This window comes from Dendrobates tinctorius, unplaced genomic scaffold, assembly GCF_039654945.1.
Source record: "Dendrobates tinctorius isolate UK_male_01 unplaced genomic scaffold, ASM3965494v1 ptg000184l, whole genome shotgun sequence".
NCBI lineage: Eukaryota > Metazoa > Chordata > Amphibia > Anura > Dendrobatidae > Dendrobates > Dendrobates tinctorius.
Window position 1 is genome coordinate 18,907,264 of NW_027361851.1, and position 25,233 is coordinate 18,932,496.

Genomic DNA, 25,233 nt, shown 5'->3' on the forward strand with positions numbered 1-25,233 from the left:
TTGTTTTCTGTAGATAGTTAAGATTTTTAGGCCTTTTGATCATGATCAGTCCATGTGCTTTGTTTAATATCTCCTTAAAATGTAAACGGTGAAGAAAAAGCATTTTGCCGAAACCCGGGATTGGACCATGGACCTTTAGATCTTCAGTCTAACGCTCTCCCAACTGAGCTATTTCGGCCATATCTATACATTTTCAGGGGGGTTTGACACTCTGCAAATGTCAAGTGTCACACCTGGAGGGATATATTATAATTTTTCATTTGACTGTTTTTTGAAGCATGATTTCTATTTGAAACGCCTTCCATTTTGCTGTACATATTTAATAACATTCATTAACTATTTGTGAATGAGTAGAAAAAGACAGCAATTTTGCCATTGAATTTTTACATTTTCAGTTTGTCTCCACGCACCAGTATAATTCTGACCCTGTGCTTCTAGAATAGGTCATGGTCGCACATAAAACACAATTTGCATGCATAATGTTACATCAAGTTTTATTTTTTATGAGATGCAAACAATTGGAGCAAAAAAGAGACAAAAATTTAGAGAAAATATTTTATTGATTGTTAAAAGTGAGACCATTTGTCCCAAAATGTGCTGAAACATGTCAGAATGACATGGGCATTTCACATTTTTTAAACTATGATTACCAACTTGTTAAGTTTTTGTTTATTAAGTATCGTTATGGTCTATTGATGTATGAGGTGAAAACTATGAAAGTAGACTTACCAGCAAATCCGTTTCTAGATATATTTCATGACAGCACTGTAGAAGGTTGATTCCCTACCCTAATAGGGACAGAGAACACAAAGAGGTGAAATAGTCCCTCCTCATTGACTGTCCAAAGGATTTTTCTAGTGCCAAAAGAACAACAGACATATGCACAAAAAATCTGTTTGATGTTCCTAGAGTTCTTTTTTGAGAGGACAAATTCAGATTCACTCCAAAGACTCTCAGGAAATTTTTCAAAACCACATTACATGAAGATAAAGTTACTTGAAATTAAATGTTGATGTCAGAAGTGGGATTTGAACCCACGCCTCCAGGGGAGACTGCGACCTGAACACAGCACCTTAGACCGCTCAGCCATCCTGACTTGGATATGCAATTGGAACTTAACTCCTTCCATGCTAGTCAGCAGAAATGTTACCATTCCTTGTGATTACAAACTTGTCACACCACCCCAAAAAAGTCAATAAATAACATTTTTTATATGCGTACTTTTCGTCTGCATTAATTTTTAAACCTCCATTTATTTTGTTTGGATATTAGAAATGTTAGATTTCTCACAAATACGGTGATGCACCACATTTCTTCAGAAACTACTGTTTGGCCACACAGCAGGGCTTTGAAAGGAAGAGCCCTATTTGGGTTTTGCAATGCAGATTTTGCAGGAATACCTTGCAGATGAAATTTGCAGAGTACCAAAACAGCAGAAAACCTCCCAAAGTGACCACATTTTAGAAATTATTTTGCACAATGAGTTAATCAACACCTGCAATTACTATTGTCAGCCTATAGGTGTTTTCACTCTGAACCATCCAGCATTGCAAGTATGCCAGTTTAGTGCCCAGCTTTTGCTTGCAGAGGCAAGCAACCCATACATTTTTAAGTGGGCTCTACTCACTGGAGCAATGTCAAATATGTAGATGCTTTGTCTCACCATTAAAGTAGAAACCTCCTATATTTCAAATTAAAGATGACGGACCTGTGTGGAGCTTGTGTTTTTTGCCTTTTTGACGTTGTCCACAGCATATTTTTTAAGGACATTTGTCTCAGTAATGCCTCAGTGTTTCAAAGTCAAACAAGCTGACTATAATCATTCAGCTAGTGTCTGATAAGTGCTGTCTGTTTCAGCTATCAGGTTACCTTTTAATCCTCTTACAGCTAAGTCAATCTGAAATAAAACAAAATAGAGGAAAAATTACTAAAAAACATTCATGTGTTCAAAAGGAAAAAGTTACCGTTTCTCAAATTTTTAACATTTTGTTTTCTGTAGATAGTTAAGATTTTTAGGCCTTTTGATCATGATCAGTCCATGTGCTTTGTTTAATATCTCCTTAAAATGTAAACGGTGAAGAAAAAGCATTTTGCCGAAACCCGGGATTGGACCAGGGACCTTTAGATCTTCAGTCTAACGCTCTCCCAACTGAGATATTTCAGCCATATCTATACATTTTCTGGGGGGTTTGACACTCTGCAAATGTCAAGTGTCACACCTGGAGGGATATATTATAATTTTTCATTTGACTGTTTTTTGAAGCATGATTTCTATTTGAAACGCCTTCCATTTTGCTGTACATATTTAATAACATTCATTAACTATTTGTGAATGAGTAGAAAAAGACAGCAATTTTGCCATTGAATTTTTACATTTTCAGTTTGTCTCCACGCACCAGTATAATTCTGACCCTGTGCTTCTAGAATAGGTCATGGTCACACATAAAACACAATTTGCATGCATAATGTTACATCAAGTTTTATTTTTTATGAGATGCAAACAATTGGAGCAAAAAAGAGACAAAAATTTAGAGAAAATATTTTATTGATTGTTAAAAGTGAGACCATTTGTCCCAAAATGTGGTGAAACATGTCAGAATGACATGGGCATTTCACATTTTTTAAACTATGATTACCAACTTGTTAAGTTTTTGTTTATTAAGTATCGTTATGGTCTATTGATGTATGAGGTGAAAACTATGAAAGTAGACTTACCAGCAAATCCGTTTCTAGATATATTTCATGACAGCACTGTAGAAGGTTGATTCCCTACCCTAATAGGGACAGAGAACACAAAGAGGTGAAATAGTCCCTCCTCATTGACTGTCCAAAGGATTTTTCTAGTGCCAAAAGAACAACAGACATATGCACAAAAAATCTGTTTGATGTTCCTAGAGTTCTTTTTTGAGAGGACAAATTCAGATTCACTCCAAAGACTCTCAGGAAATTTTTCAAAACCACATCACTAAGTTTTGTTTGACCTCATCTAATCAATAAATGAAGATAAAGTTTCTTGAAATTAAATGTTGATGTCAGAAGTGGGATTTGAACCCACGCCTCCAGGGGAGACTGCGACCTGAACGCTGCGCCTTAGACCGCTCGGCCATCCTGACTTCGATATGCAATTGGAACTTAACTCCTTCCATGCTAGTCAGCAGAAATGTTACCATTCCTTGTGATTACAAACTTGTCACACCACCCCAAAAAAGTCAATAAATAACATTTTTTATATGCGTACTTTTCGTCTGCATTAATTTTTAAACCTCCATTTATTTTGTTTGGATATTAGAAATGTTAGATTTCTCACAAATACGGTGATGCACCACATTTCTTCAGAAACTACTGTTTGGCCACACAGCAGGGCTTTGAAAGGAAGAGCCCTATTTGGGTTTTGCAATGCAGATTTTGCAGGAATACCTTGCAGATGAAATTTGCAGAGTACCAAAACAGCAGAAAACCTCCCAAAGTGACCACATTTTAGAAATTATTTTGCACAATGAGTTAATCAACACCTGCAATTACTATTGTCAGCCTATAGGTGTTTTCACTCTGAACCATCCAGCATTGCAAGTATGCCAGTTTAGTGCCCAGCTTTTGCTTGCAGAGGCAAGCAACCCATACATTTTTAAGTGGGCTCTACTCACTGGAGCAATGTCAAATATGTAGATGCTTTGTCTCACCATTAAAGTAGAAACCTCCTATATTTCAAATTAAAGATGACGGACCTGTGTGGAGCTTGTGTTTTTTTGCCTTTTTGACTTTGTCCACAGCTATTTTTTAAGGACATTTGTCTCAGTAATGCCTCAGTGTTTCAAAGTCAAACAAGCTGACTATAATCATTCAGCTAGTGTCTGATAAGTGCTGTCTGTTTCAGCTATCAGGTTACCTTTTAATCCTCTTACAGCTAAGTCAATCTGAAATAAAACAAAATAGAGGAAAAATTACTAAAAAACATTCATGTGTTCAAAAGGAAAAAGTTACCGTTTCTCAAATTTTTAACATTTTGTTTTCTGTAGATAGTTAAGATTTTTAGGCCTTTTGATCATGATCAGTCCATGTGCTTTGTTTAATATCTCCTTAAAATGTAAACGGTGAAGAAAAAGCATTTTGCCGAAACCCGGGATTGGACCAGGGACCTTTAGATCTTCAGTCTAACGCTCTCCCAACTGAGCTATTTCGGCCATATCTATACATTTTCAGGGGGGTTTGACACTCTGCAAATGTCAAGTGTCACACCTGGAGGGATATATTATAATTTTTCATTTGACTGTTTTTTGAAGCATGATTTCTATTTGAAACGCCTTCCATTTTGCTGTACATATTTAATAACATTCATTAACTATTTGTGAATGAGTAGAAAAAGACAGCAATTTTGCCATTGAATTTTTACATTTTCAGTTTGTCTCCACGCACCAGTATAATTCTGACCCTGTGCTTCTAGAATAGGTCATGGTCGCACATAAAACACAATTTGCATGCATAATGTTACATCAAGTTTTATTTTTTATGAGATGCAAACAATTGGAGCAAAAAAGAGACAAAAATTTAGAGAAAATATTTTATTGATTGTTAAAAGTGAGACCATTTGTCCCAAAATGTGCTGAAACATGTCAGAATGACATGGGCATTTCACATTTTTTAAACTATGATTACCTACTTGTTAAGTTTTTGTTTATTAAGTATCGTTATGGTCTATTGATGTATGAGGTGAAAACTATGAAAGTAGACTTACCAGCAAATCCGTTTCTAGATATATTTCATGACAGCACTGTAGAAGGTTGATTCCCTACCCTAATAGGGACAGAGAACACAAAGAGGTGAAATAGTCCCTCCTCATTGACTGTCCAAAGGATTTTTCTAGTGCCAAAAGAACAACAGACATATGCACAAAAAATCTGTTTGATGTTCCTAGAGTTCTTTTTTGAGAGGACAAATTCAGATTCACTCCAAAGACTCTCAGGAAATTTTTCAAAACCACATTACATGAAGATAAAGTTACTTGAAATTAAATGTTGATGTCAGAAGTGGGATTTGAACCCACGCCTCCAGGGGAGACTGCGACCTGAACGCAGCGCCTTAGACAGCTCGGCCATCCTGACTTGGATATGCAATTGGAGCTTAACTCCTTCCATGCTAGTCAGCAGAAATGTTACCATTCCTTGTGATTACAAACTTGTCACACCACCCCAAAAAAGTCAATAAATAACATTTTTTATATGCGTACTTTTCGTCTGCATTAATTTTTAAACCTCCATTTATTTTGTTTGGATATTAGAAATGTTAGATTTCTCACAAATACGGTGATGCACCACATTTCTTCAGAAACTACTGTTTGGCCACACAGCAGGGCTTTGAAAGGAAGAGCCCTATTTGGGTTTTGCAATGCAGATTTTGCAGGAATACCTTGCAGATGAAATTTGCAGAGTACCAAAACAGCAGAAAACCTCCCAAAGTGACCACATTTTAGAAATTATTTTGCACAATGAGTTAATCAACACCTGCAATTACTATTGTCAGCCTATAGGTGTTTTCACTCTGAACCATCCAGCATTGCAAGTATGCCAGTTTAGTGCCCAGCTTTTGCTTGCAGAGGCAAGCAACCCATACATTTTTAAGTGGGCTCTACTCACTGGAGCAATGTCAAATATGTAGATGCTTTGTCTCACCATTAAAGTAGAAACCTCCTATATTTCAAATTAAAGATGACGGACCTGTGTGGAGCTTGTGTTTTTTGCCTTTTTGACGTTGTCCACAGCATATTTTTTAAGGACATTTGTCTCAGTAATGCCTCAGTGTTTCAAAGTCAAACAAGCTGACTATAATCATTCAGCTAGTGTCTGATAAGTGCTGTCTGTTTCAGCTATCAGGTTACCTTTTAATCCTCTTACAGCTAAGTCAATCTGAAATAAAACAAAATAGAGGAAAAATTACTAAAAAACATTCATGTGTTCAAAAGGAAAAAGTTACCGTTTCTCAAATTTTTAACATTTTGTTTTCTGTAGATAGTTAAGATTTTTAGGCCTTTTGATCATGATCAGTCCATGTGCTTTGTTTAATATCTCCTTAAAATGTAAACGGTGAAGAAAAAGCATTTTGCCGAAACCCGGGATTGGACCAGGGACCTTTAGATCTTCAGTCTAACGCTCTCCCAACTGAGCTATTTCAGCCATATCTATACATTTTCTGGGGGGTTTGACACTCTGCAAATGTCAAGTGTCACACCTGGAGGGATATATTATAATTTTTCATTTGACTGTTTTTTGAAGCATGATTTCTATTTGAAACGCCTTCCATTTTGCTGTACATATTTAATAACATTCATTAACTATTTGTGAATGAGTAGAAAAAGACAGCAATTTTGCCATTGAATTTTTACATTTTCAGTTTGTCTCCATGCACCAGTATAATTCTGACCCTGTGCTTCTAGAATAGGTCATGGTCACACATAAAACACAATTTGCATGCATAATGTTACATCAAGTTTTATTTTTTATGAGATGCAAACAATTGGAGCAAAAAAGAGACAAAAATTTAGAGAAAATATTTTATTGATTGTTAAAAGTGAGACCATTTGTCCCAAAATGTGCTGAAACATGTCAGAATGACATGGGCATTTCACATTTTTTAAACTATGATTACCAACTTGTTAAGTTTTTGTTTATTAAGTATCGTTATGGTCTATTGATGTATGAGGTGAAAACTATGAAAGTAGACTTACCAGCAAATCCGTTTCTAGATATATTTCATGACAGCACTGTAGAAGGTTGATTCCCTACCCTAATAGGGACAGAGAACACAAAGAGGTGAAATAGTCCCTCCTCATTGACTGTCCAAAGGATTTTTCTAGTGCCAAAAGAACAACAGACATATGCACAAAAAATCTGTTTGATGTTCCTAGAGTTCTTTTTTGAGAGGACAAATTCAGATTCACTCCAAAGACTCTCAGGAAATTTTTCAAAACCACATTACATGAAGATAAAGTTACTTGAAATTAAATGTTGATGTCAGAAGTGGGATTTGAACCCACGCCTCCAGGGGAGACTGCGACCTGAACGCAGCGCCTTAGACCGCTCGGCCATCCTGACTTCGATATGCAATTGGAACTTAACTCCTTCCATGCTAGTCAGCAGAAATGTTACCATTCCTTGTGATTACAAACTTGTCACACCACCCCAAAAAAGTCAATAAATAACATTTTTTATATGCGTACTTTTCGTCTGCATTAATTTTTAAACCTCCATTTATTTTGTTTGGATATTAGAAATGTTAGATTTCTCACAAATACGGTGATGCACCACATTTCTTCAGAAACTACTGTTTGGCCACACAGCAGGGCTTTGAAAGGAAGAGCCCTATTTGGGTTTTGCAATGCAGATTTTGCAGGAATACCTTGCAGATGAAATTTGCAGAGTACCAAAACAGCAGAAAACCTCCCAAAGTGACCACATTTTAGAAATTATTTTGCACAATGAGTTAATCAACACCTGCAATTACTATTGTCAGCCTATAGGTGTTTTCACTCTGAACCATCCAGCATTGCAAGTATGCCAGTTTAGTGCCCAGCTTTTGCTTGCAGAGGCAAGCAACCCATACATTTTTAAGTGGGCTCTACTCACTGGAGCAATGTCAAATATGTAGATGCTTTGTCTCACCATTAAAGTAGAAACCTCCTATATTTCAAATTAAAGATGACGGACCTGTGTTCAGCTTGTGTTTTTTGCCTTTTTGACTTTGTCCACAGCTATTTTTTAAGGACAGTAATGCCTCAGTGTTTCAAAGTCAAACAAGCTGACTATAATCATTCAGCTAGTGTCTGATAAGTGCTGTCTGTTTCAGCTATCAGGTTACCTTTTAATCCTCTTACAGCTAAGTCAATCTGAAATAAAACAAAATAGAGGAAAAATTACTAAAAAACATTCATGTGTTCAAAAGGAAAAAGTTACCGTTTCTCAAATTTTTAACATTTTGTTTTCTGTAGATAGTTAAGATTTTTAGGCCTTTTGATCATGATCAGTCCATGTGCTTTGTTTAATATCTCCTTAAAATGTAAATGGTGAAGAAAAAGCATTTTGCCGAAACCCGGGACCTTTAGATCTTCAGTCTAACGCTCTCCCAACTGAGCTATTTCGGCCATATCTATACATTTTCTGGGGGGTTTGACACTCTGCAAATGTCAAGTGTCACACCTGGAGGGATATATTATAATTTTTCATTTGACTGTTTTTTGAAGCATGATTTCTATTTGAAACGCCTTCCATTTTGCTGTACATATTTAATAACATTCATTAACTATTTGTGAATGAGTAGAAAAAGACAGCAATTTTGCCATTGAATTTTTACATTTTCAGTTTGTTTCCACGCACCAGTATAATTCTGACCCTGTGCTTCTAGAATAGGTCATGGTCGCACATAAAACACAATTTGCATGCATAATGTTACATCAAGTTTTATTTTTTATGAGATGCAAACAATTGGAGCAAAAAAGAGACAAAAATTTAGAGAAAATATTTTATTGATTGTTAAAAGTGAGACCATTTGTCCCAAAATGTGCTGAAACATGTCAGAATGACATGGGCATTTCACATTTTTTAAACTATGATTACCAACTTGTTAAGTTTTTGTTTATTAAGTATCGTTATGGTCTATTGATGTATGAGGTGAAAACTATGAAAGTAGACTTACCAGCAAATCCGTTTCTAGATATATTTCATGACAGCACTGTAGAAGGTTGATTCCCTACCCTAATAGGGACAGAGAACACAAAGAGGTGAAATAGTCCCTCCTCATTGACTGTCCAAAGGATTTTTCTAGTGCCAAAAGAACAACAGACATATGCACAAAAAATCTGTTTGATGTTCCTAGAGTTCTTTTTTGAGAGGACAAATTCAGATTCACTCCAAAGACTCTCAGGAAATTTTTCAAAACCACATTACATGAAGATAAAGTTACTTGAAATTAAATGTTGATGTCAGAAGTGGGATTTGAACCCACGCCTCCAGGGGAGACTGCGACCTGAACGCAGCGCCTTAGACCGCTCGGCCATCCTGACTTTGATATGCAATTGGAACTTAACTCCTTCCATGCTAGTCAGCAGAAATGTTACCATTCGTTGTGATTACAAACTTGTCACACCACCCCAAAAAAGTCAATAAATAACATTTTTTATATGCGTACTTTTCGTCTGCATTAATTTTTAAACCTCCATTTATTTTGTTTGGATATTAGAAATGTTAGATTTCTCACAAATACGGTGATGCACCACATTTCTTCAGAAACTACTGTTTGGCCACACAGCAGGGCTTTGAAAGGAAGAGCCCTATTTGGGTTTTGCAATGCAGATTTTGCAGGAATACCTTGCAGATGAAATTTGCAGAGTACCAAAACAGCAGAAAACCTCCCAAAGTGACCACATTTTAGAAATTATTTTGCACAATGAGTTAATCAACACCTGCAATTACTATTGTCAGGCTATAGGTGTTTTCACTCTGAACCATCCAGCATTGCAAGTATGCCAGTTTAGTGCCCAGCTTTTGCTTGCAGAGGCAAGCAACCCATACATTTTTAAGTGGGCTCTACTCACTGGAGCAATGTCAAATATGTAGATGCTTTGTCTCACCATTAAAGTAGAAACCTCCTATATTTCAAATTAAAGATGACGGACCTGTGTGGAGCTTGTGTTTTTTGCCTTTTTGACGTTGTCCACAGCATATTTTTTAAGGACATTTGTCTCAGTAATGCCTCAGTGTTTCAAAGTCAAACAAGCTGACTATAATCATTCAGCTAGTGTCTGATAAGTGCTGTCTGTTTCAGCCATCAGGTTACCTTTTAATCCTCTTACAGCTAAGTCAATCTGAAATAAAACAAAATAGAGGAAAAATTACTAAAAAACATTCATGTGTTCAAAAGGAAAAAGTTACCGTTTCTCAAATTTTTAACATTTTGTTTTCTGTAGATAGTTAAGATTTTTAGGCCTTTTGATCATGATCAGTCCATGTGCTTTGTTTAATATCTCCTTAAAATGTAAACGGTGAAGAAAAAGCATTTTGCCGAAACCCGGGATTGGACCAGGGACCTTTAGATCTTCAGTCTAACGCTCTCCCAACTGAGATATTTCAGCCATATCTATACATTTTCTGGGGGGTTTGACACTCTGCAAATGTCAAGTGTCACACCTGGAGGGATATATTATAATTTTTCATTTGACTGTTTTTTGAAGCATGATTTCTATTTGAAACGCCTTCCATTTTGCTGTACATATTTAATAACATTCATTAACTATTTGTGAATGAGTAGAAAAAGACAGCAATTTTGCCATTGAATTTTTACATTTTCAGTTTGTCTCCATGCACCAGTATAATTCTGACCCTGTGCTTCTAGAATAGGTCATGGTCACACATAAAACACAATTTGCATGCATAATGTTACATCAAGTTTTATTTTTTATGAGATGCAAACAATTGGAGCAAAAAAGAGACAAAAATTTAGAGAAAATATTTTATTGATTGTTAAAAGTGAGACCATTTGTCCCAAAATGTGCTGAAACATGTCAGAATGACATGGGCATTTCACATTTTTTAAACTATGATTACCAACTTGTTAAGTTTTTGTTTATTAAGTATCGTTATGGTCTATTGATGTATGAGGTGAAAACTATGAAAGTAGACTTACCAGCAAATCCGTTTCTAGATATATTTCATGACAGCACTGTAGAAGGTTGATTCCCTACCCTAATAGGGACAGAGAACACAAAGAGGTGAAATAGTCCCTCCTCATTGACTGTCCAAAGGATTTTTCTAGTGCCAAAAGAACAACAGACATATGCTCAAAAAATCTGTTTGATGTTCCTAGAGTTCTTTTTTGAGAGGACAAATTCAGATTCACTCCAAAGACTCTCAGGAAATTTTTCAAAACCACATTACATGAAGATAAAGTTACTTGAAATTAAATGTTGATGTCAGAAGTGGGATTTGAACCCACGCCTCCAGGGGAGACTGCGACCTGAACGCAGCGCCTTAGACCGCTCGGCCATCCTGACTTTGATATGCAATTGGAACTTAACTCCTTCCATGCTAGTCAGCAGAAATGTTACCATTCCTTGTGATTACAAACTTGTCACACCACCCCAAAAAAGTCAATAAATAACATTTTTTATATGCGTACTTTTCGTCTGCATTAATTTTTAAACCTCCATTTATTTTGTTTGCATATTAGAAATGTTAGATTTCTCACAAATACGGTGATGCACCACATTTCTTCAGAAACTACTGTTTGGCCACACAGCAGGGCTTTGAAAGGAAGAGCCCTATTTGGGTTTTGCAATGCAGATTTTGCAGGAATACCTTGCAGATGAAATTTGCAGAGTACCAAAACAGCAGAAAACCTCCCAAAGTGACCACATTTTAGAAATTATTTTGCACAATGAGTTAATCAACACCTGCAATTACTATTGTCAGCCTATAGGTGTTTTCACTCTGAACCATCCAGCATTGCAAGTATGCCAGTTTAGTGCCCAGCTTTTGCTTGCAGAGGCAAGCAACCCATACATTTTTAAGTGGGCTCTACTCACTGGAGCAATGTCAAATATGTAGATGCTTTGTCTCACCATTAAAGTAGAAACCTCCTATATTTCAAATTAAAGATGACGGACCTGTGTGGAGCTTGTGTTTTTTGCCTTTTTGACGTTGTCCACAGCATATTTTTTAAGGACATTTGTCTCAGTAATGCCTCAGTGTTTCAAAGTCAAACAAGCTGACTATAATCATTCAGCTAGTGTCTGATAAGTGCTGTCTGTTTCAGCTATCAGGTTACCTTTTAATCCTCTTACAGCTAAGTCAATCTGAAATAAAACAAAATAGAGGAAAAATTACTAAAAAACATTCATGTGTTCAAAAGGAAAAAGTTACCGTTTCTCAAATTTTTAACATTTTGTTTTCTGTAGATAGTTAAGATTTTTAGGCCTTTTGATCATGATCAGTCCATGTGCTTTGTTTAATAACTCCTTAAAATGTAAACGGTGAAGAAAAAGCATTTTGCCGAAACCCGGGATTGGACCAGGGACCTTTAGATCTTCAGTCTAACGCTCTCCCAACTGAGCTATTTCAGCCATATCTATACAATTTCTGGGGGGTTTGACACTCTGCAAATGTCAAGTGTCACACCTGGAGGGATATATTATAATTTTTCATTTGACTGTTTTTTGAAGCATGATTTCTATTTGAAACGCCTTCCATTTTGCTGTACATATTTAATAACATTCATTAACTATTTGTGAATGAGTAGAAAAAGACAGCAATTTTGCCATTGAATTTTTACATTTTCAGTTTGTCTCCACGCACCAGTATAATTCTGACCCTGTGCTTCTAGAATAGGTCATGGTCACACATAAAACACAATTTGCATGCATAATGTTACATCAAGTTTTATTTTTTATGAGATGCAAACAATTGGAGCAAAAAAGAGACAAAAATTTAGAGAAAATATTTTATTGATTGTTAAAAGTGAGACCATTTGTCCCAAAATGTGCTGAAACATGTCAGAATGACATGGGCATTTCACATTTTTTAAACTATGATTACCAACTTGTTAAGTTTTTGTTTATTAAGTATCGTTATGGTCTATTGATGTATGAGGTGAAAACTATGAAAGTAGACTTACCAGCAAATCCGTTTCTAGATATATTTCATGACAGCACTGTAGAAGGTTGATTCCCTACCCTAATAGGGACAGAGAACACAAAGAGGTGAAATAGTCCCTCCTCATTGACTGTCCAAAGGATTTTTCTAGTGCCAAAAGAACAACAGACATATGCACAAAAAATCTGTTTGATGTTCCTAGAGTTCTTTTTTGAGAGGACAAATTCAGATTCACTCCAAAGACTCTCAGGAAATTTTTCAAAACCACATTACTAAGTTTTGTTTGACCTCATCTAATCAATAAATGAAGATAAAGTTTCTTGAAATTAAATGTTGATGTCAGAAGTGGGATTTGAACCCACGCCTCCAGGGGAGACTGCGACCTGAACGCAGCGCCTTAGACCGCTCGGTATTAGACCGCTCGCCTTAGACCGCTTCAATATGCAATTGGAACTTAACTCCTTCCATGCTAGTCAGCAGAAATGTTACCATTCCTTGTGATTAAAAACGTCACACCACCCCAAAAAAGTCAATAAATAACATTTTTTATATGCGTACTTTTCATCTGCATTAATTTTTAAACCTCCATTTATTTTGTTTGGATATTAGAAATGTTAGATTTCTCACAAATGCGGTGATGCACCACATTTCTTCAGAAACTACTGTTTGGCCACACAGCAGGGCTTTGAAAGGAAGAGCCCTATTTGGGTTTTGCAATGCAGATTTTGCAGGAATACCTTGCAGATGAAATTTGCAGAGTACCAAAACAGCAGAAAACCTCCCAAAGTGACCACATTTTAGAAATTATTTTGCACAATGAGTTAATCAACACCTGCAATTACTATTGTCAGCCTATAGGTGTTTTCACTCTGAACCATCCAGCATTGCAAGTATGCCAGTTTAGTGCCCAGCTTTTGCTTGCAGAGACAAGCAACCCATACATTTTTAAGTGGGCTCTACTCACTGGAGCAATGTCAAATATGTAGATGCTTTGTCTCACCATTAAAGTAGAAACCTCCTATATTTCAAATTAAAGATGACGGACCTGTGTTCAGCTTGTGTTTTTTGCCTTTTTGACTTTGTCCACAGCATATTTTTTAAGGACATTTGTCTCAGTAATGCCTCAGTGTTTCAAAGTCAAACAAGCTGACTATAATCATTCAGCTAGTGTCTGATAAGTGCTGTCTGTTTCAGCTATCAGGTTACCTTTTAATCCTCTTACAGCTAAGTCAATCTGAAATAAAACAAAATAGAGGAAAAATTACTAAAAAACATTCATGTGTTCAAAAGGAAAAAGTTACCGTTTCTCAAATTTTTAACATTTTGTTTTCTGTAGATAGTTAAGATTTTTAGGCCTTTTGATCATGATCAGTCCATGTGCTTTGTTTAATATCTCCTTAAAATGTAAATGGTGAAGAAAAAGCATTTTGCCGAAACCCGGGACCTTTAGATCTTCAGTCTAACGCTCTCCCAAATGAGCTATTTCGGCCATATCTATACATTTTCTGGGGGGTTTGACACTCTGCAAATGTCAAGTGTCACACCTGGAGGGATATATTATAATTTTTCATTTGACTGTTTTTTGAAGCATGATTTCTATTTGAAACGCCTTCCATTTTGCTGTACATATTTAATAACATTCATTAACTATTTGTGAATGAGTAGAAAAAGACAGCAATTTTGCCATTGAATTTTTACATTTTCAGTTTGTTTCCACGCACCAGTATAATTCTGACCCTGTGCTTCTAGAATAGGTCATGGTCGCACATAAAACACAATTTGCATGCATAATGTTACATCAAGTTTTATTTTTTATGAGATGCAAACAATTGGAGCAAAAAAGAGACAAAAATTTAGAGAAAATATTTTATTGATTGTTAAAAGTGAGACCATTTGTCCCAAAATGTGCTGAAACATGTCAGAATGACATGGGCATTTCACATTTTTTAAACTATGATTACCAACTTGTTAAGTTTTTGTTTATTAAGTATCGTTATGGTCTATTGATGTATGAGGTGAAAACTATGAAAGTAGACTTAGCAGCAAATCCGTTTCTAGATATATTTCATGACAGCACTGTAGAAGGTTGATTCCCTACCCTAATAGGGACAGAGAACACAAAGAGGTGAAATAGTCCCTCCTCATTGACTGTCCAAAGGATTTTTCTAGTGCCAAAAGAACAACAGACATATGCACAAAAAATCTGTTTGATGTTCCTAGAGTTCTTTTTTGAGAGGACAAATTCAGATTCACTCCAAAGACTCTCAGGAAATTTTTCAAAACCACATTACATGAAGATAAAGTTACTTGAAATTAAATGTTGATGTCAGAAGTGGGATTTGAACCCACGCCTCCAGGGGAGACTGCGACCTGAACGCTGCGCCTTAGACCGCTCGGCCATCCTGACTTCGATATGCAATTGGAACTTAACTCCTTCCATGCTAGTCAGCAGAAATGTTACCATTCCTTGTGATTACAAACTTGTCACACCACCCCAAAAAAGTCAATAAATAACATTTTTTACATTCGTACTTTTCGTCTGCATTAATTTTTAAACCTCCATTTATTTTGTTTGGATATTAGAAATGTTAGATTTCTCACAAATACGGTGATGCACCACATTTCTTCAGAAACTACTGTTTGGCCACACAGCAGGGCTTTGAAAGGAAGAGCCCTATTTGGGTTTTGCAATGCAGATTTTGCAGGAATACCTTGCAGATGAAATTTGCAGAGTACCAAAACAGCAGAAAACCTCCCAAAGTGACCACATTTTAGAAATTATTTTGCACAATGAGTTAATCAACACCTGCAATTACTATTGTCAGCCTATAGGTGTTTTCACTCTGAACCATCCAGCATTGCAAGTATGCCAGTTTAGTGCCCAGCTTTTGCTTGCAGAGGCAAGCAACCCATACATTTTTAAGTGGGCTCTACTCACTGGAGCAATGTCAAATATGTAGATGCTTTGTCTCACCATTAAAGTAGAAACCTCCTATATTTCAAATTAAAGATGACGGACCTGTGTGGAGCTTGTGTTTTTTGCCTTTTTGACGTTGTCCACAGCATATTTTTTAAGGACATTTGTCTCAGTAATGCCTCAGTGTTTCAAAGTCAAACAAGCTGACTATAATCATTCAGCTAGTGTCTGATAAGTGCTGTCTGTTTCAGCTATCAGGTTACCTTTTAATCCTCTTACAGCTAAGTCAATCTGAAATAAAACAAAATAGAGGAAAAATTACTAAAAAACATTCATGTGTTCAAAAGGAAAAAGTTACCGTTTCTCAAATTTTTAACATTTTGTTTTCTGTAGATAGTTAAGATTTTTAGGCCTTTTGATCATGATCAGTCCATGTGCTTTGTTTAATATCTCCTTAAAATGTAAACGGTGAAGAAAAAGCATTTTGCCGAAACCCGGGATTGGACCAGGGACCTTTAGATCTTCAGTCTAACGCTCTCCCAACTGAGCTATTTCAGCCATATCTATACATTTTCTGGGGGGTTTGACACTCTGCAAATGTCAAGTGTCACACCTGGAGGGATATATTATAATTTTTCATTTGACTGATTTTTGAAGCATGATTTCTATTTGAAACGCCTTCCATTTTGCTGTACATATTTAATAACATTCATTAACTATTTGTGAATGAGTAGAAAAAGACAGCAATTTTGCCATTGAATTTTTACATTTTCAGTTTGTCTCCATGCACCAGTATAATTCTGACCCTGTGCTTCTAGAATAGGTCATGGTCACACATAAAACACAATTTGTATGCATAATGTTACATCAAGTTTTATTTTTTATGAGATGCAAACAATTGGAGCAAAAAAGAGACAAAAATTTAGAGAAAATATTTTATTGATTGTTAAAAGTGAGACCATTTGTCCCAAAATGTGCTGAAACATGTCAGAATGACATGGGCATTTCACATTTTTTAAACTATGATTACCAACTTGTTAAGTTTTTGTTTATTAAGTATCGTTATGGTCTATTGATGTATGAGGTGAAAACTATGAAAGTAGACTTACCAGCAAATCCGTTTCTAGATATATTTCATGACAGCACTGTAGAAGGTTGATTCCCTACCCTAATAGGGACAGAGAACACAAAGAGGTGAAATAGTCCCTCCTCATTGACTGTCCAAAGGATTTTTCTAGTGCCAAAAGAACAACAGACATATGCACAAAAAATCTGTTTGATGTTCCTAGAGTTCTTTTTTGAGAGGACAAATTCAGATTCACTCCAAAGACTCTCAGGAAATTTTTCAAAACCACATTACATGAAGATAAAGTTACTTGAAATTAAATGTTGATGTCAGAAGTGGGATTTGAACCCACGCCTCCAGGGGAGACTGCGACCTGAACGCAGCGCCTTAGACCGCTCTGCCATCCTGACTTCGATATGCAATTGGAACTTAACTCCTTCCATGCTAGTCAGCAGAAATGTTACCATTCCTTGTGATTACAAACTTGTCACACCACCCCAAAAAAGTCAATAAATAACATTTTTTACATTCGTACTTTTCGTCTGCATTAATTTTTAAACCTCCATTTATTTTGTTTGGATATTAGAAATGTTAGATTTCTCACAAATACGGTGATGCACCACATTTCTTCAGAAACTACTGTTTGGCCACACAGCAGGGCTTTGAAAGGAAGAGCCCTATTTGGGTTTTGCAATGCAGATTTTGCAGGAATACCTTGCAGATGAAATTTGCAGAGTACCAAAACAGCAGAAAACCTCCCAAAGTGACCACATTTTAGAAATTATTTTGCACAATGAGTTAATCAACACCTGCAATTACTATTGTCAGCCTATAGGTGTTTTCACTCTGAACCATCCAGCATTGCAAGTATGCCAGTTTAGTGCCCAGCTTTTGCTTGCAGAGGCAAGCAACCCATACATTTTTAAGTGGGCTCTACTCACTGGAGCAATGTCAAATATGTAGATGCTTTGTCTCACCATTAAAGTAGAAACCTCCTATATTTCAAATTAAAGATGACGGACCTGTGTGGAGCTTGTGTTTTTTGCCTTTTTGACGTTGTCCACAGCATATTTTTTAAGGACATTTGTCTCAGTAATGCCTCAGTGTTTCAAAGTCAAACAAGCTGACTATAATCATTCAGCTAGTGTCTGATAAGTGCTGTCTGTTTCAGCTATCAGGTTACCTTTTAATCCTCTTACAGCTAAGTCAATCTGAAATAAAACAAAATAGAGGAAAAATTACTAAAAAACATTCATGTGTTCAAAAGGAAAAAGTTACCGTTTCTCAAATTTTTAACATTTTGTTTTCTGTAGATAGTTAAGATTTTTAGGCCTTTTGATCATGATCAGTCCATGTGCTTTGTTTAATATCTCCTTAAAATGTAAACGGTGAAGAAAAAGCATTTTGCCGAAACCCGGGACCTTTAGATCTTCAGTCTAACGCTCTCCCAACTGAGCTATTTCAGCCATATCTATACATTTTCTGGGGGGTTTGACACTCTGCAAATGTCAAGTGTCACACCTGGAGGGATATATTATAATTTTTCATTTGACTGATTTTTGAAGCATGATTTCTATTTGAAACGCCTTCCATTTTGCTGTACATATTTAATAACATTCATTAACTATTTGTGAATGAGTAGAAAAAGACAGCAATTTTGCCATTGAATTTTTACATTTTCAGTTTGTCTCCATGCACCAGTATAATTCTGACCCTGTGCTTCTAGAATAGGTCATGGTCACACATAAAACACAATTTGTATGCATAATGTTACATCAAGTTTTATTTTTTATGAGATGCAAACAATTGGAGCAAAAAAGAGACAAAAATTTAGAGAAAATATTTTATTGATTGTTAAAAGTGAGACCATTTGTCCCAAAATGTGCTGAAACATGTCAGAATGACATGGGCATTTCACATTTTTTAAACTATGATTACCAACTTGTTAAGTTTTTGTTTATTAAGTATCGTTATGGTCTATTGATGTATGAGGTGAAAACTATGAAAGTAGACTTACCAGCAAATCCGTTTCTAGATATATTTCATGACAGCACTGTAGAAGGTTGATTCCCTACCCTAATAGGGACAGAGAACACAAAGAGGTGAAATAGTCCCTCCTCATTGACTGTCCAAAGGATTTTTCTAGTGCCAAAAGAACAACAGACATATGCACAAAAAATCTGTTTGATGTTCCTAGAGTTCTTTTTTGAGAGGACAAATTCAGATTCACTCCAAAGACTCTCAGGAAATTTTTCAAAACCAGATTACATGAAGATAAAGTTACTTGAAATTAAATGTTGATGTCAGAAGTGGGATTTGAACCCACGCCTCCAGGGGAGACTGCGACCTGAACGCAGCGCCTTAGACCGCTCGGCCATCCTGACTTTGATATGCAATTGGAACTTAACTCCTTCCATGCTAGTCAGCAGAAATGTTACCATTCCTTGTGATTACAAACTTGTCACACCACCCCAAAAAAGTCAATAAATAACATTTTTTATATGCGTACTTTTCGTCTTCATTAATTTTTAAACCTCCATTTATTTTGTTTGGATATTAGAAATGTTAGATTTCTCACAAATACGGTGATGCACCACATTTCTTCAGAAACTACTGTTTGGCCACACAGCAGGGCTTTGAAAGGAAGAGCCCTATTTGGGTTTTGCAATGCAGATTTTGCAGGAATACCTTGCAGATGAAATTTGCAGAGTACCAAAACAGCAGAAAACCTCCCAAAGTGACCACATTTTAGAAATTATTTTGCACAATGAGTTAATCAACACCTGCAATTACTATTGTCAGCCTATAGGTGTTTTCACTCTGAAACATCCAGCATTGCAAGTATGCCAGCTTAGTGCCCAGCTTTTGCTTGCAGAGGCAAGCAACCCATACATTTTTAAGTGGGCTCTACTCACTGGAGCAATGTCAAATATGTAGATGCTTTGTCTCACCATTAAAGTAGAAACCTCCTATATTTCAAATTAAAGATGACGGACCTGTGTGGAGCTTGTGTTTTTTGCCTTTTTGACGTTGTCCACAGCATATTTTTTAAGGACATTTGTCTCAGTAATGCCTCAGTGTTTCAAAGTCAAACAAGCTGACTATAATCATTCAGCTAGTGTCTGATAAGTGCTGTCTGTTTCAGCTATCAGGTTACCTTTTAATCCTCTTACAGCTAAGTCAATCTGAAATAAAACAAAATAGAGGAAAAATTACTAAAAAACATTCATGTGTTCAAAAGGAAAAAGTTACCGTTTCTCAAATTTTTAACATTTTGTTTTCTGTAGATAGTTAAGATTTTTAGGCCTTTTGATCATGATCAGTCCATGTGCTTTGTTTAATATCTCCTTAAAATGTAAACGGTGAAGAAAAAGCATTTTGCCGAAACCCGGGATTGGACCAAGGACCTTTAGATCTTCAGTCTAACACTCTCCCAACTGAGCTATTTCTGCCATATCTATACATTTTCTGGGGGGTTTGACACTCTGCAAATGTCAAGTGTCACACAAGGAGGGATATATTATAATTTTTCATTTGACTGTTTTTTGAAGCATGATTTCTATTTGAAACGCCTTCCATTTTGCTGTACATATTTAATAACATTCATTAACTATTTGTGAATGAGTAGAAAAAGACAGCAATTTTGCCATTGAATTTTTACATTTTCAGTTTGTCTCCATGCACCAGTATAATTCTGACCCTGTGCTTCTAGAATAGGTCATGGTCGCACATAAAACACAATTTGCATGCATAATGTTACATCAAGTTTTATTTTTTATGAGATGCAAACAATTGGAGCAAAAAAGAGACAAAAATTTAGAGAAAATATTTTATTGATTGTTAAAAGTGAGACCATTTGTCCCAAAATGTGCTGAAACATGTCAGAATGACATGGGCATTTCACATTTTTTAAACTATGATTACCTACTTGTTAAGTTTTTGTTTATTAAGTATCGTTATGGTCTATTGATGTATGAGGTGAAAACTATGAAAGTAGACTTAGCAGCAAATCCGTTTCTAGATATATTTCATGACAGCACTGTAGAAGGTTGATTCCCTACCCTAATAGGGACAGAGAACACAAAGAGGTGAAATAGTCCCTCCTCATTGACTGTCCAAAGGATTTTTCTAGTGCCAAAAGAACAACAGACATATGCACAAAAAATCTGTTTGATGTTCCTAGAGTTCTTTTTTGAGAGGACAAATTCAGATTCACTCCAAAGACTCTCAGGAAATTTTTCAAAACCACATTACATGAAGATAAAGTTACTTGAAATTAAATGTTGATGTCAGAAGTGGGATTTGAACCCACGCCTCCAGGGGAGACTGCGACCTGAACGCTGCGCCTTAGACCGCTCGGCCATCCTGACTTCGATATGCAATTGGAACTTAACTCCTTCCATGCTAGTCAGCAGAAATGTTACCATTCCTTGTGATTAAAAACTTGTCACACCACCCCAAAAAAGTCAATAAATAACATTTTTTATATGCGTACTTTTCGTCTGCATTAATTTTTAAACCTCCATTTATTTTGTTTGGATATTAGAAATGTTAGATTTCTCACAAATACGGTGATGCACCACATTTCTTCAGAAACTACTGTTTGGCCACACAGCAGGGCTTTGAAAGGAAGAGCCCTATTTGGGTTTTGCAATGCAGATTTTGCAGGAATACCTTGCAGATGAAATTTGCAGAGTACCAAAACAGCAGAAAACCTCCCAAAGTGACCACATTTTAGAAATTATTTTGCACAATGAGTTAATCAACACCTGCAATTACTATTGTCAGCCTATAGGTGTTTTCACTCTGAACCATCCAGCATTGCAAGTATGCCAGTTTAGTGCCCAGCTTTTGCTTGCAGAGACAAGCAACCCATACATTTTTAAGTGGGCTCTACTCACTGGAGCAATGTCAAATATGTAGATGCTTTGTCTCACCATTAAAGTAGAAACCTCCTATATTTCAAATTAAAGATGACGGACCTGTGTGGAGCTTGTGTTTTTTGCCTTTTTGACGTTGTCCACAGCATATTTTTTAAGGACATTTGTCTCAGTAATGCCTCAGTGTTTCAAAGTCAAACAAGCTGACTATAATCATTCAGCTAGTGTCTGATAAGTGCTGTCTGTTTCAGCTATCAGGTTACCTTTTAATCCTCTTACAGCTAAGTCAATCTGAAATAAAACAAAATAGAGGAAAAATTACTAAAAAACATTCATGTGTTCAAAAGGAAAAAGTTACCGTTTCTCAAATTTTTAACATTTTGTTTTCTGTAGATAGTTAAGATTTTTAGGCCTTTTGATCATGATCAGTCCATGTGCTTTGTTTAATATCTCCTTAAAATGTAAACGGTGAAGAAAAAGCATTTTGCCGAAACCCAGGATTGGACCAGGGACCTTTAGATCTTCAGTCTAACGCTCTCCCAACTGAGCTATTTCAGCCATATCTATACATTTTCTGGGGGGTTTGACACTCTGCAAATGTCAAGTGTCACACCTGGAGGGATATATTATAATTTTTCATTTGACTGTTTTTTGAAGCATGATTTCTATTTGAAACGCCTTCCATTTTGCTGTACATATTTAATAACATTCATTAACTATTTGTGAATGAGTAGAAAAAGACAGCAATTTTGCCATTGAATTTTTACATTTTCAGTTTGTCTCCATGCACCAGTATAATTCTGACCCTGTGCTTCTAGAATAGGTCATGGTCACACATAAAACACAATTTGCATGCATAATGTTACATCAAGTTTTATTTTTTATGAGATGCAAACAATTGGAGCAAAAAAGAGACAAAAATTTAGAGAAAATATTTTATTGATTGTTAAAAGTGAGACCATTTGTCCCAAAATGTGCTGAAACATGTCAGAATGACATGGGCATTTCACATTTTTTAAACTATGATTACCTACTTGTTAAGTTTTTGTTAATTAAGTATCGTTATGGTCTATTGATGTATGAGGTGAAAACTATGAAAGTAGACTTACCAGCAAATCCGTTTCTAGATATATTTCATGACAGCACTGTAGAAGGTTGATTCCCTACCCTAATAGGGACAGAGAACACAAAGAGGTGAAATAGTCCCTCCTCATTGACTGTCCAAAGGATTTTTCTAGTGCCAAAAGAACAACAGACATATGCACAAAAAATCTGTTTGATGTTCCTTGAGTTCTTCTTTGAGAGGATAAATTCAGATTCACTCCAAAGACTCTCAGGAAATTTTTCAAAACCACATTACTAAGTTTTGTTTGACCTCATCTAATCAATAAATGAAGATAAAGTTTCTTGAAATTAAATGTTGATGTCAGAAGTGGGATTTGAACCCACGCCTCCAGGGGAGACTGCGACCTGAACGCTGCGCCTTAGACCGCTCGGCCATCCTGACTTCGATATGCAATTGGAACTTTACTCCTTCCATGCTAGTCAGCAGAAATGTTACCATTCCTTGTGATTAAAAACTTGTCACACCACCCCAAAAAAGTCAATAAATAACATTTTTTATATGCGTACTTTTCGTCTGCATTAATTTTTAAACCTCCATTTATTTTGTTTGGATATTAGAAATGTTAGATTTCTCACAAATACGGTGATGCACCACATTTCTTCAGAAACTACTGTTTGGCCACACAGCAGGGCTTTGAAAGGAAGAGCCCTATTTGGGTTTTGCAATGCAGATTTTGCAGGAATACCTTGCAGATGAAATTTGCAGAGTACCAAAACAGCAGAAAACCTCCCAAAGTGACCACATTTTAGAAATTATTTTGCACAATGAGTTAATCAACACCTGCAATTACTATTGTCAGCCTATAGGTGTTTTCACTCTGAACCATCCAGCATTGCAAGTATGCCAGTTTAGTGCCCAGCTTTTGCTTGCAGAGACAAGCAACCCATACATTTTTAAGTGGGCTCTACTCACTGGAGCAATGTCAAATATGTAGATGCTTTGTCTCACCATTAAAGTAGAAACCTCCTATATTTCAAATTAAAGATGACGGACCTGTGTGGAGCTTGTGTTTTTTGCCTTTTTGACGTTGTCCACAGCATATTTTTTAAGGACATTTGTCTCAGTAATGCCTCAGTGTTTCAAAGTCAAACAAGCTGACTATAATCATTCAGCTAGTGTCTGATAAGTGCTGTCTGTTTCAGCTATCAGGTTACCTTTTAATCCTCTTACAGCTAAGTCAATCTGAAATAAAACAAAATAGAGGAAAAATTACTAAAAAACATTCATGTGTTCAAAAGGAAAAAGTTACCGTTTCTCAAATTTTTAACATTTTGTTTTCTGTAGATAGTTAAGATTTTTAGGCCTTTTGATCATGATCAGTCCATGTGCTTTGTTTAATATCTCCTTAAAATGTAAACGGTGAAGAAAAAGCATTTTGCCGAAACCCGGGATTGGACCAGGGACCTTTAGATCTTCAGTCTAACGCTCTCCCAACTGAGCTATTTCAGCCATATCTATACATTTTCTGGGGGGTTTGACACTCTGCAAATGTCAAGTGTCACACCTGGAGGGATATATTATAATTTTTCATTTGACTGTTTTTTGAAGCATGATTTCTATTTGAAACGCCTTCCATTTTGCTGTACATATTTAATAACATTCATTAACTATTTGTGAATGAGTAGAAAAAGACAGCAATTTTGCCATTGAATTTTTACATTTTCAGTTTGTCTCCATGCACCAGTATAATTCTGACCCTGTGCTTCTAGAATAGGTCATGGTCACACATAAAACACAATTTGCATGCATAATGTTACATCAAGTTTTATTTTTTATGAGATGCAAACAATTGGAGCAAAAAAGAGACAAAAATTTAGAGAAAATATTTTATTGATTGTTAAAAGTGAGACCATTTGTCCCAAAATGTGCTGAAACATGTCAGAATGACATGGGCATTTCACATTTTTTAAACTATGATTACCTACTTGTTAAGTTTTTGTTAATTAAGTATCGTTATGGTCTATTGATGTATGAGGTGAAAACTATGAAAGTAGACTTACCAGCAAATCCGTTTCTAGATATATTTCATGACAGCACTGTAGAAGGTTGATTCCCTACCCTAATAGGGACAGAGAACACAAAGAGGTGAAATAGTCCCTCCTCATTGACTGTCCAAAGGATTTTTCTAGTGCCAAAAGAACAACAGACATATGCACAAAAAATCTGTTTGATGTTCCTAGAGTTCTTCTTTGAGAGGATAAATTCAGATTCACTCCAAAGACTCTCAGGAAATTTTTCAAAACCACATTACTAAGTTTTGTTTGACCTCATCTAATCAATAAATGAAGATAAAGTTTCTTGAAATTAAATGTTGATGTCAGAAGTGGGATTTGAACCCACGCCTCCAAGGGAGACTGCGACCTGAACGCTGCGCCTTAGACCACTCGGCCATCCTGACTTCGAAATGCAATTGGAACTTAACTCCTTCCATGCTAGTCAGCAGAAATGTTACCATTCCTTGTGATTACAAACTTGTCACACCACCCCAAAAAAGTCAATAAATAACATTTTTTATATGCGTACTTTTCGTCTGCATTAATTTTTAAACCTCCATTTATTTTGTTTGGATATTAGAAATGTTAGATTTCTCACAAATACGGTGATGCACCACA

At 36.0% G+C, this 25,233-nt stretch overlaps 8 non-coding genes across 8 annotated transcripts; all 8 read right to left on the minus strand.

Annotated features, from left to right (window-relative positions):
* Positions 1-1,013: 1,013 nt before the first annotated feature.
* TRNAL-CAG (transfer RNA leucine (anticodon CAG)) lies at positions 1,014-1,096 on the minus strand. Its single transcript has one exon. It is a non-coding gene; the product is annotated as a tRNA-Leu (tRNA).
* Positions 1,097-4,108: 3,012 nt separating this feature from the next.
* On the minus strand, positions 4,109-4,181 carry TRNAF-GAA (transfer RNA phenylalanine (anticodon GAA)). The gene has a single exon. It is a non-coding gene; the product is annotated as a tRNA-Phe (tRNA).
* Positions 4,182-7,002: 2,821 nt separating this feature from the next.
* Positions 7,003-7,085, minus strand: TRNAL-CAG (transfer RNA leucine (anticodon CAG)). The gene has a single exon. It is a non-coding gene; the product is annotated as a tRNA-Leu (tRNA).
* Positions 7,086-8,966: 1,881 nt separating this feature from the next.
* TRNAL-CAG (transfer RNA leucine (anticodon CAG)) lies at positions 8,967-9,049 on the minus strand. The gene has a single exon. It is a non-coding gene; the product is annotated as a tRNA-Leu (tRNA).
* Positions 9,050-10,952: 1,903 nt separating this feature from the next.
* Positions 10,953-11,035, minus strand: TRNAL-CAG (transfer RNA leucine (anticodon CAG)). Its single transcript has one exon. It is a non-coding gene; the product is annotated as a tRNA-Leu (tRNA).
* Positions 11,036-16,942: 5,907 nt separating this feature from the next.
* TRNAL-CAG (transfer RNA leucine (anticodon CAG)) lies at positions 16,943-17,025 on the minus strand. Its single transcript has one exon. It is a non-coding gene; the product is annotated as a tRNA-Leu (tRNA).
* Positions 17,026-18,916: 1,891 nt separating this feature from the next.
* Positions 18,917-18,999, minus strand: TRNAL-CAG (transfer RNA leucine (anticodon CAG)). The gene has a single exon. It is a non-coding gene; the product is annotated as a tRNA-Leu (tRNA).
* Positions 19,000-24,936: 5,937 nt separating this feature from the next.
* TRNAL-CAG (transfer RNA leucine (anticodon CAG)) lies at positions 24,937-25,019 on the minus strand. The gene has a single exon. It is a non-coding gene; the product is annotated as a tRNA-Leu (tRNA).
* Positions 25,020-25,233: the final 214 nt, after the last annotated feature.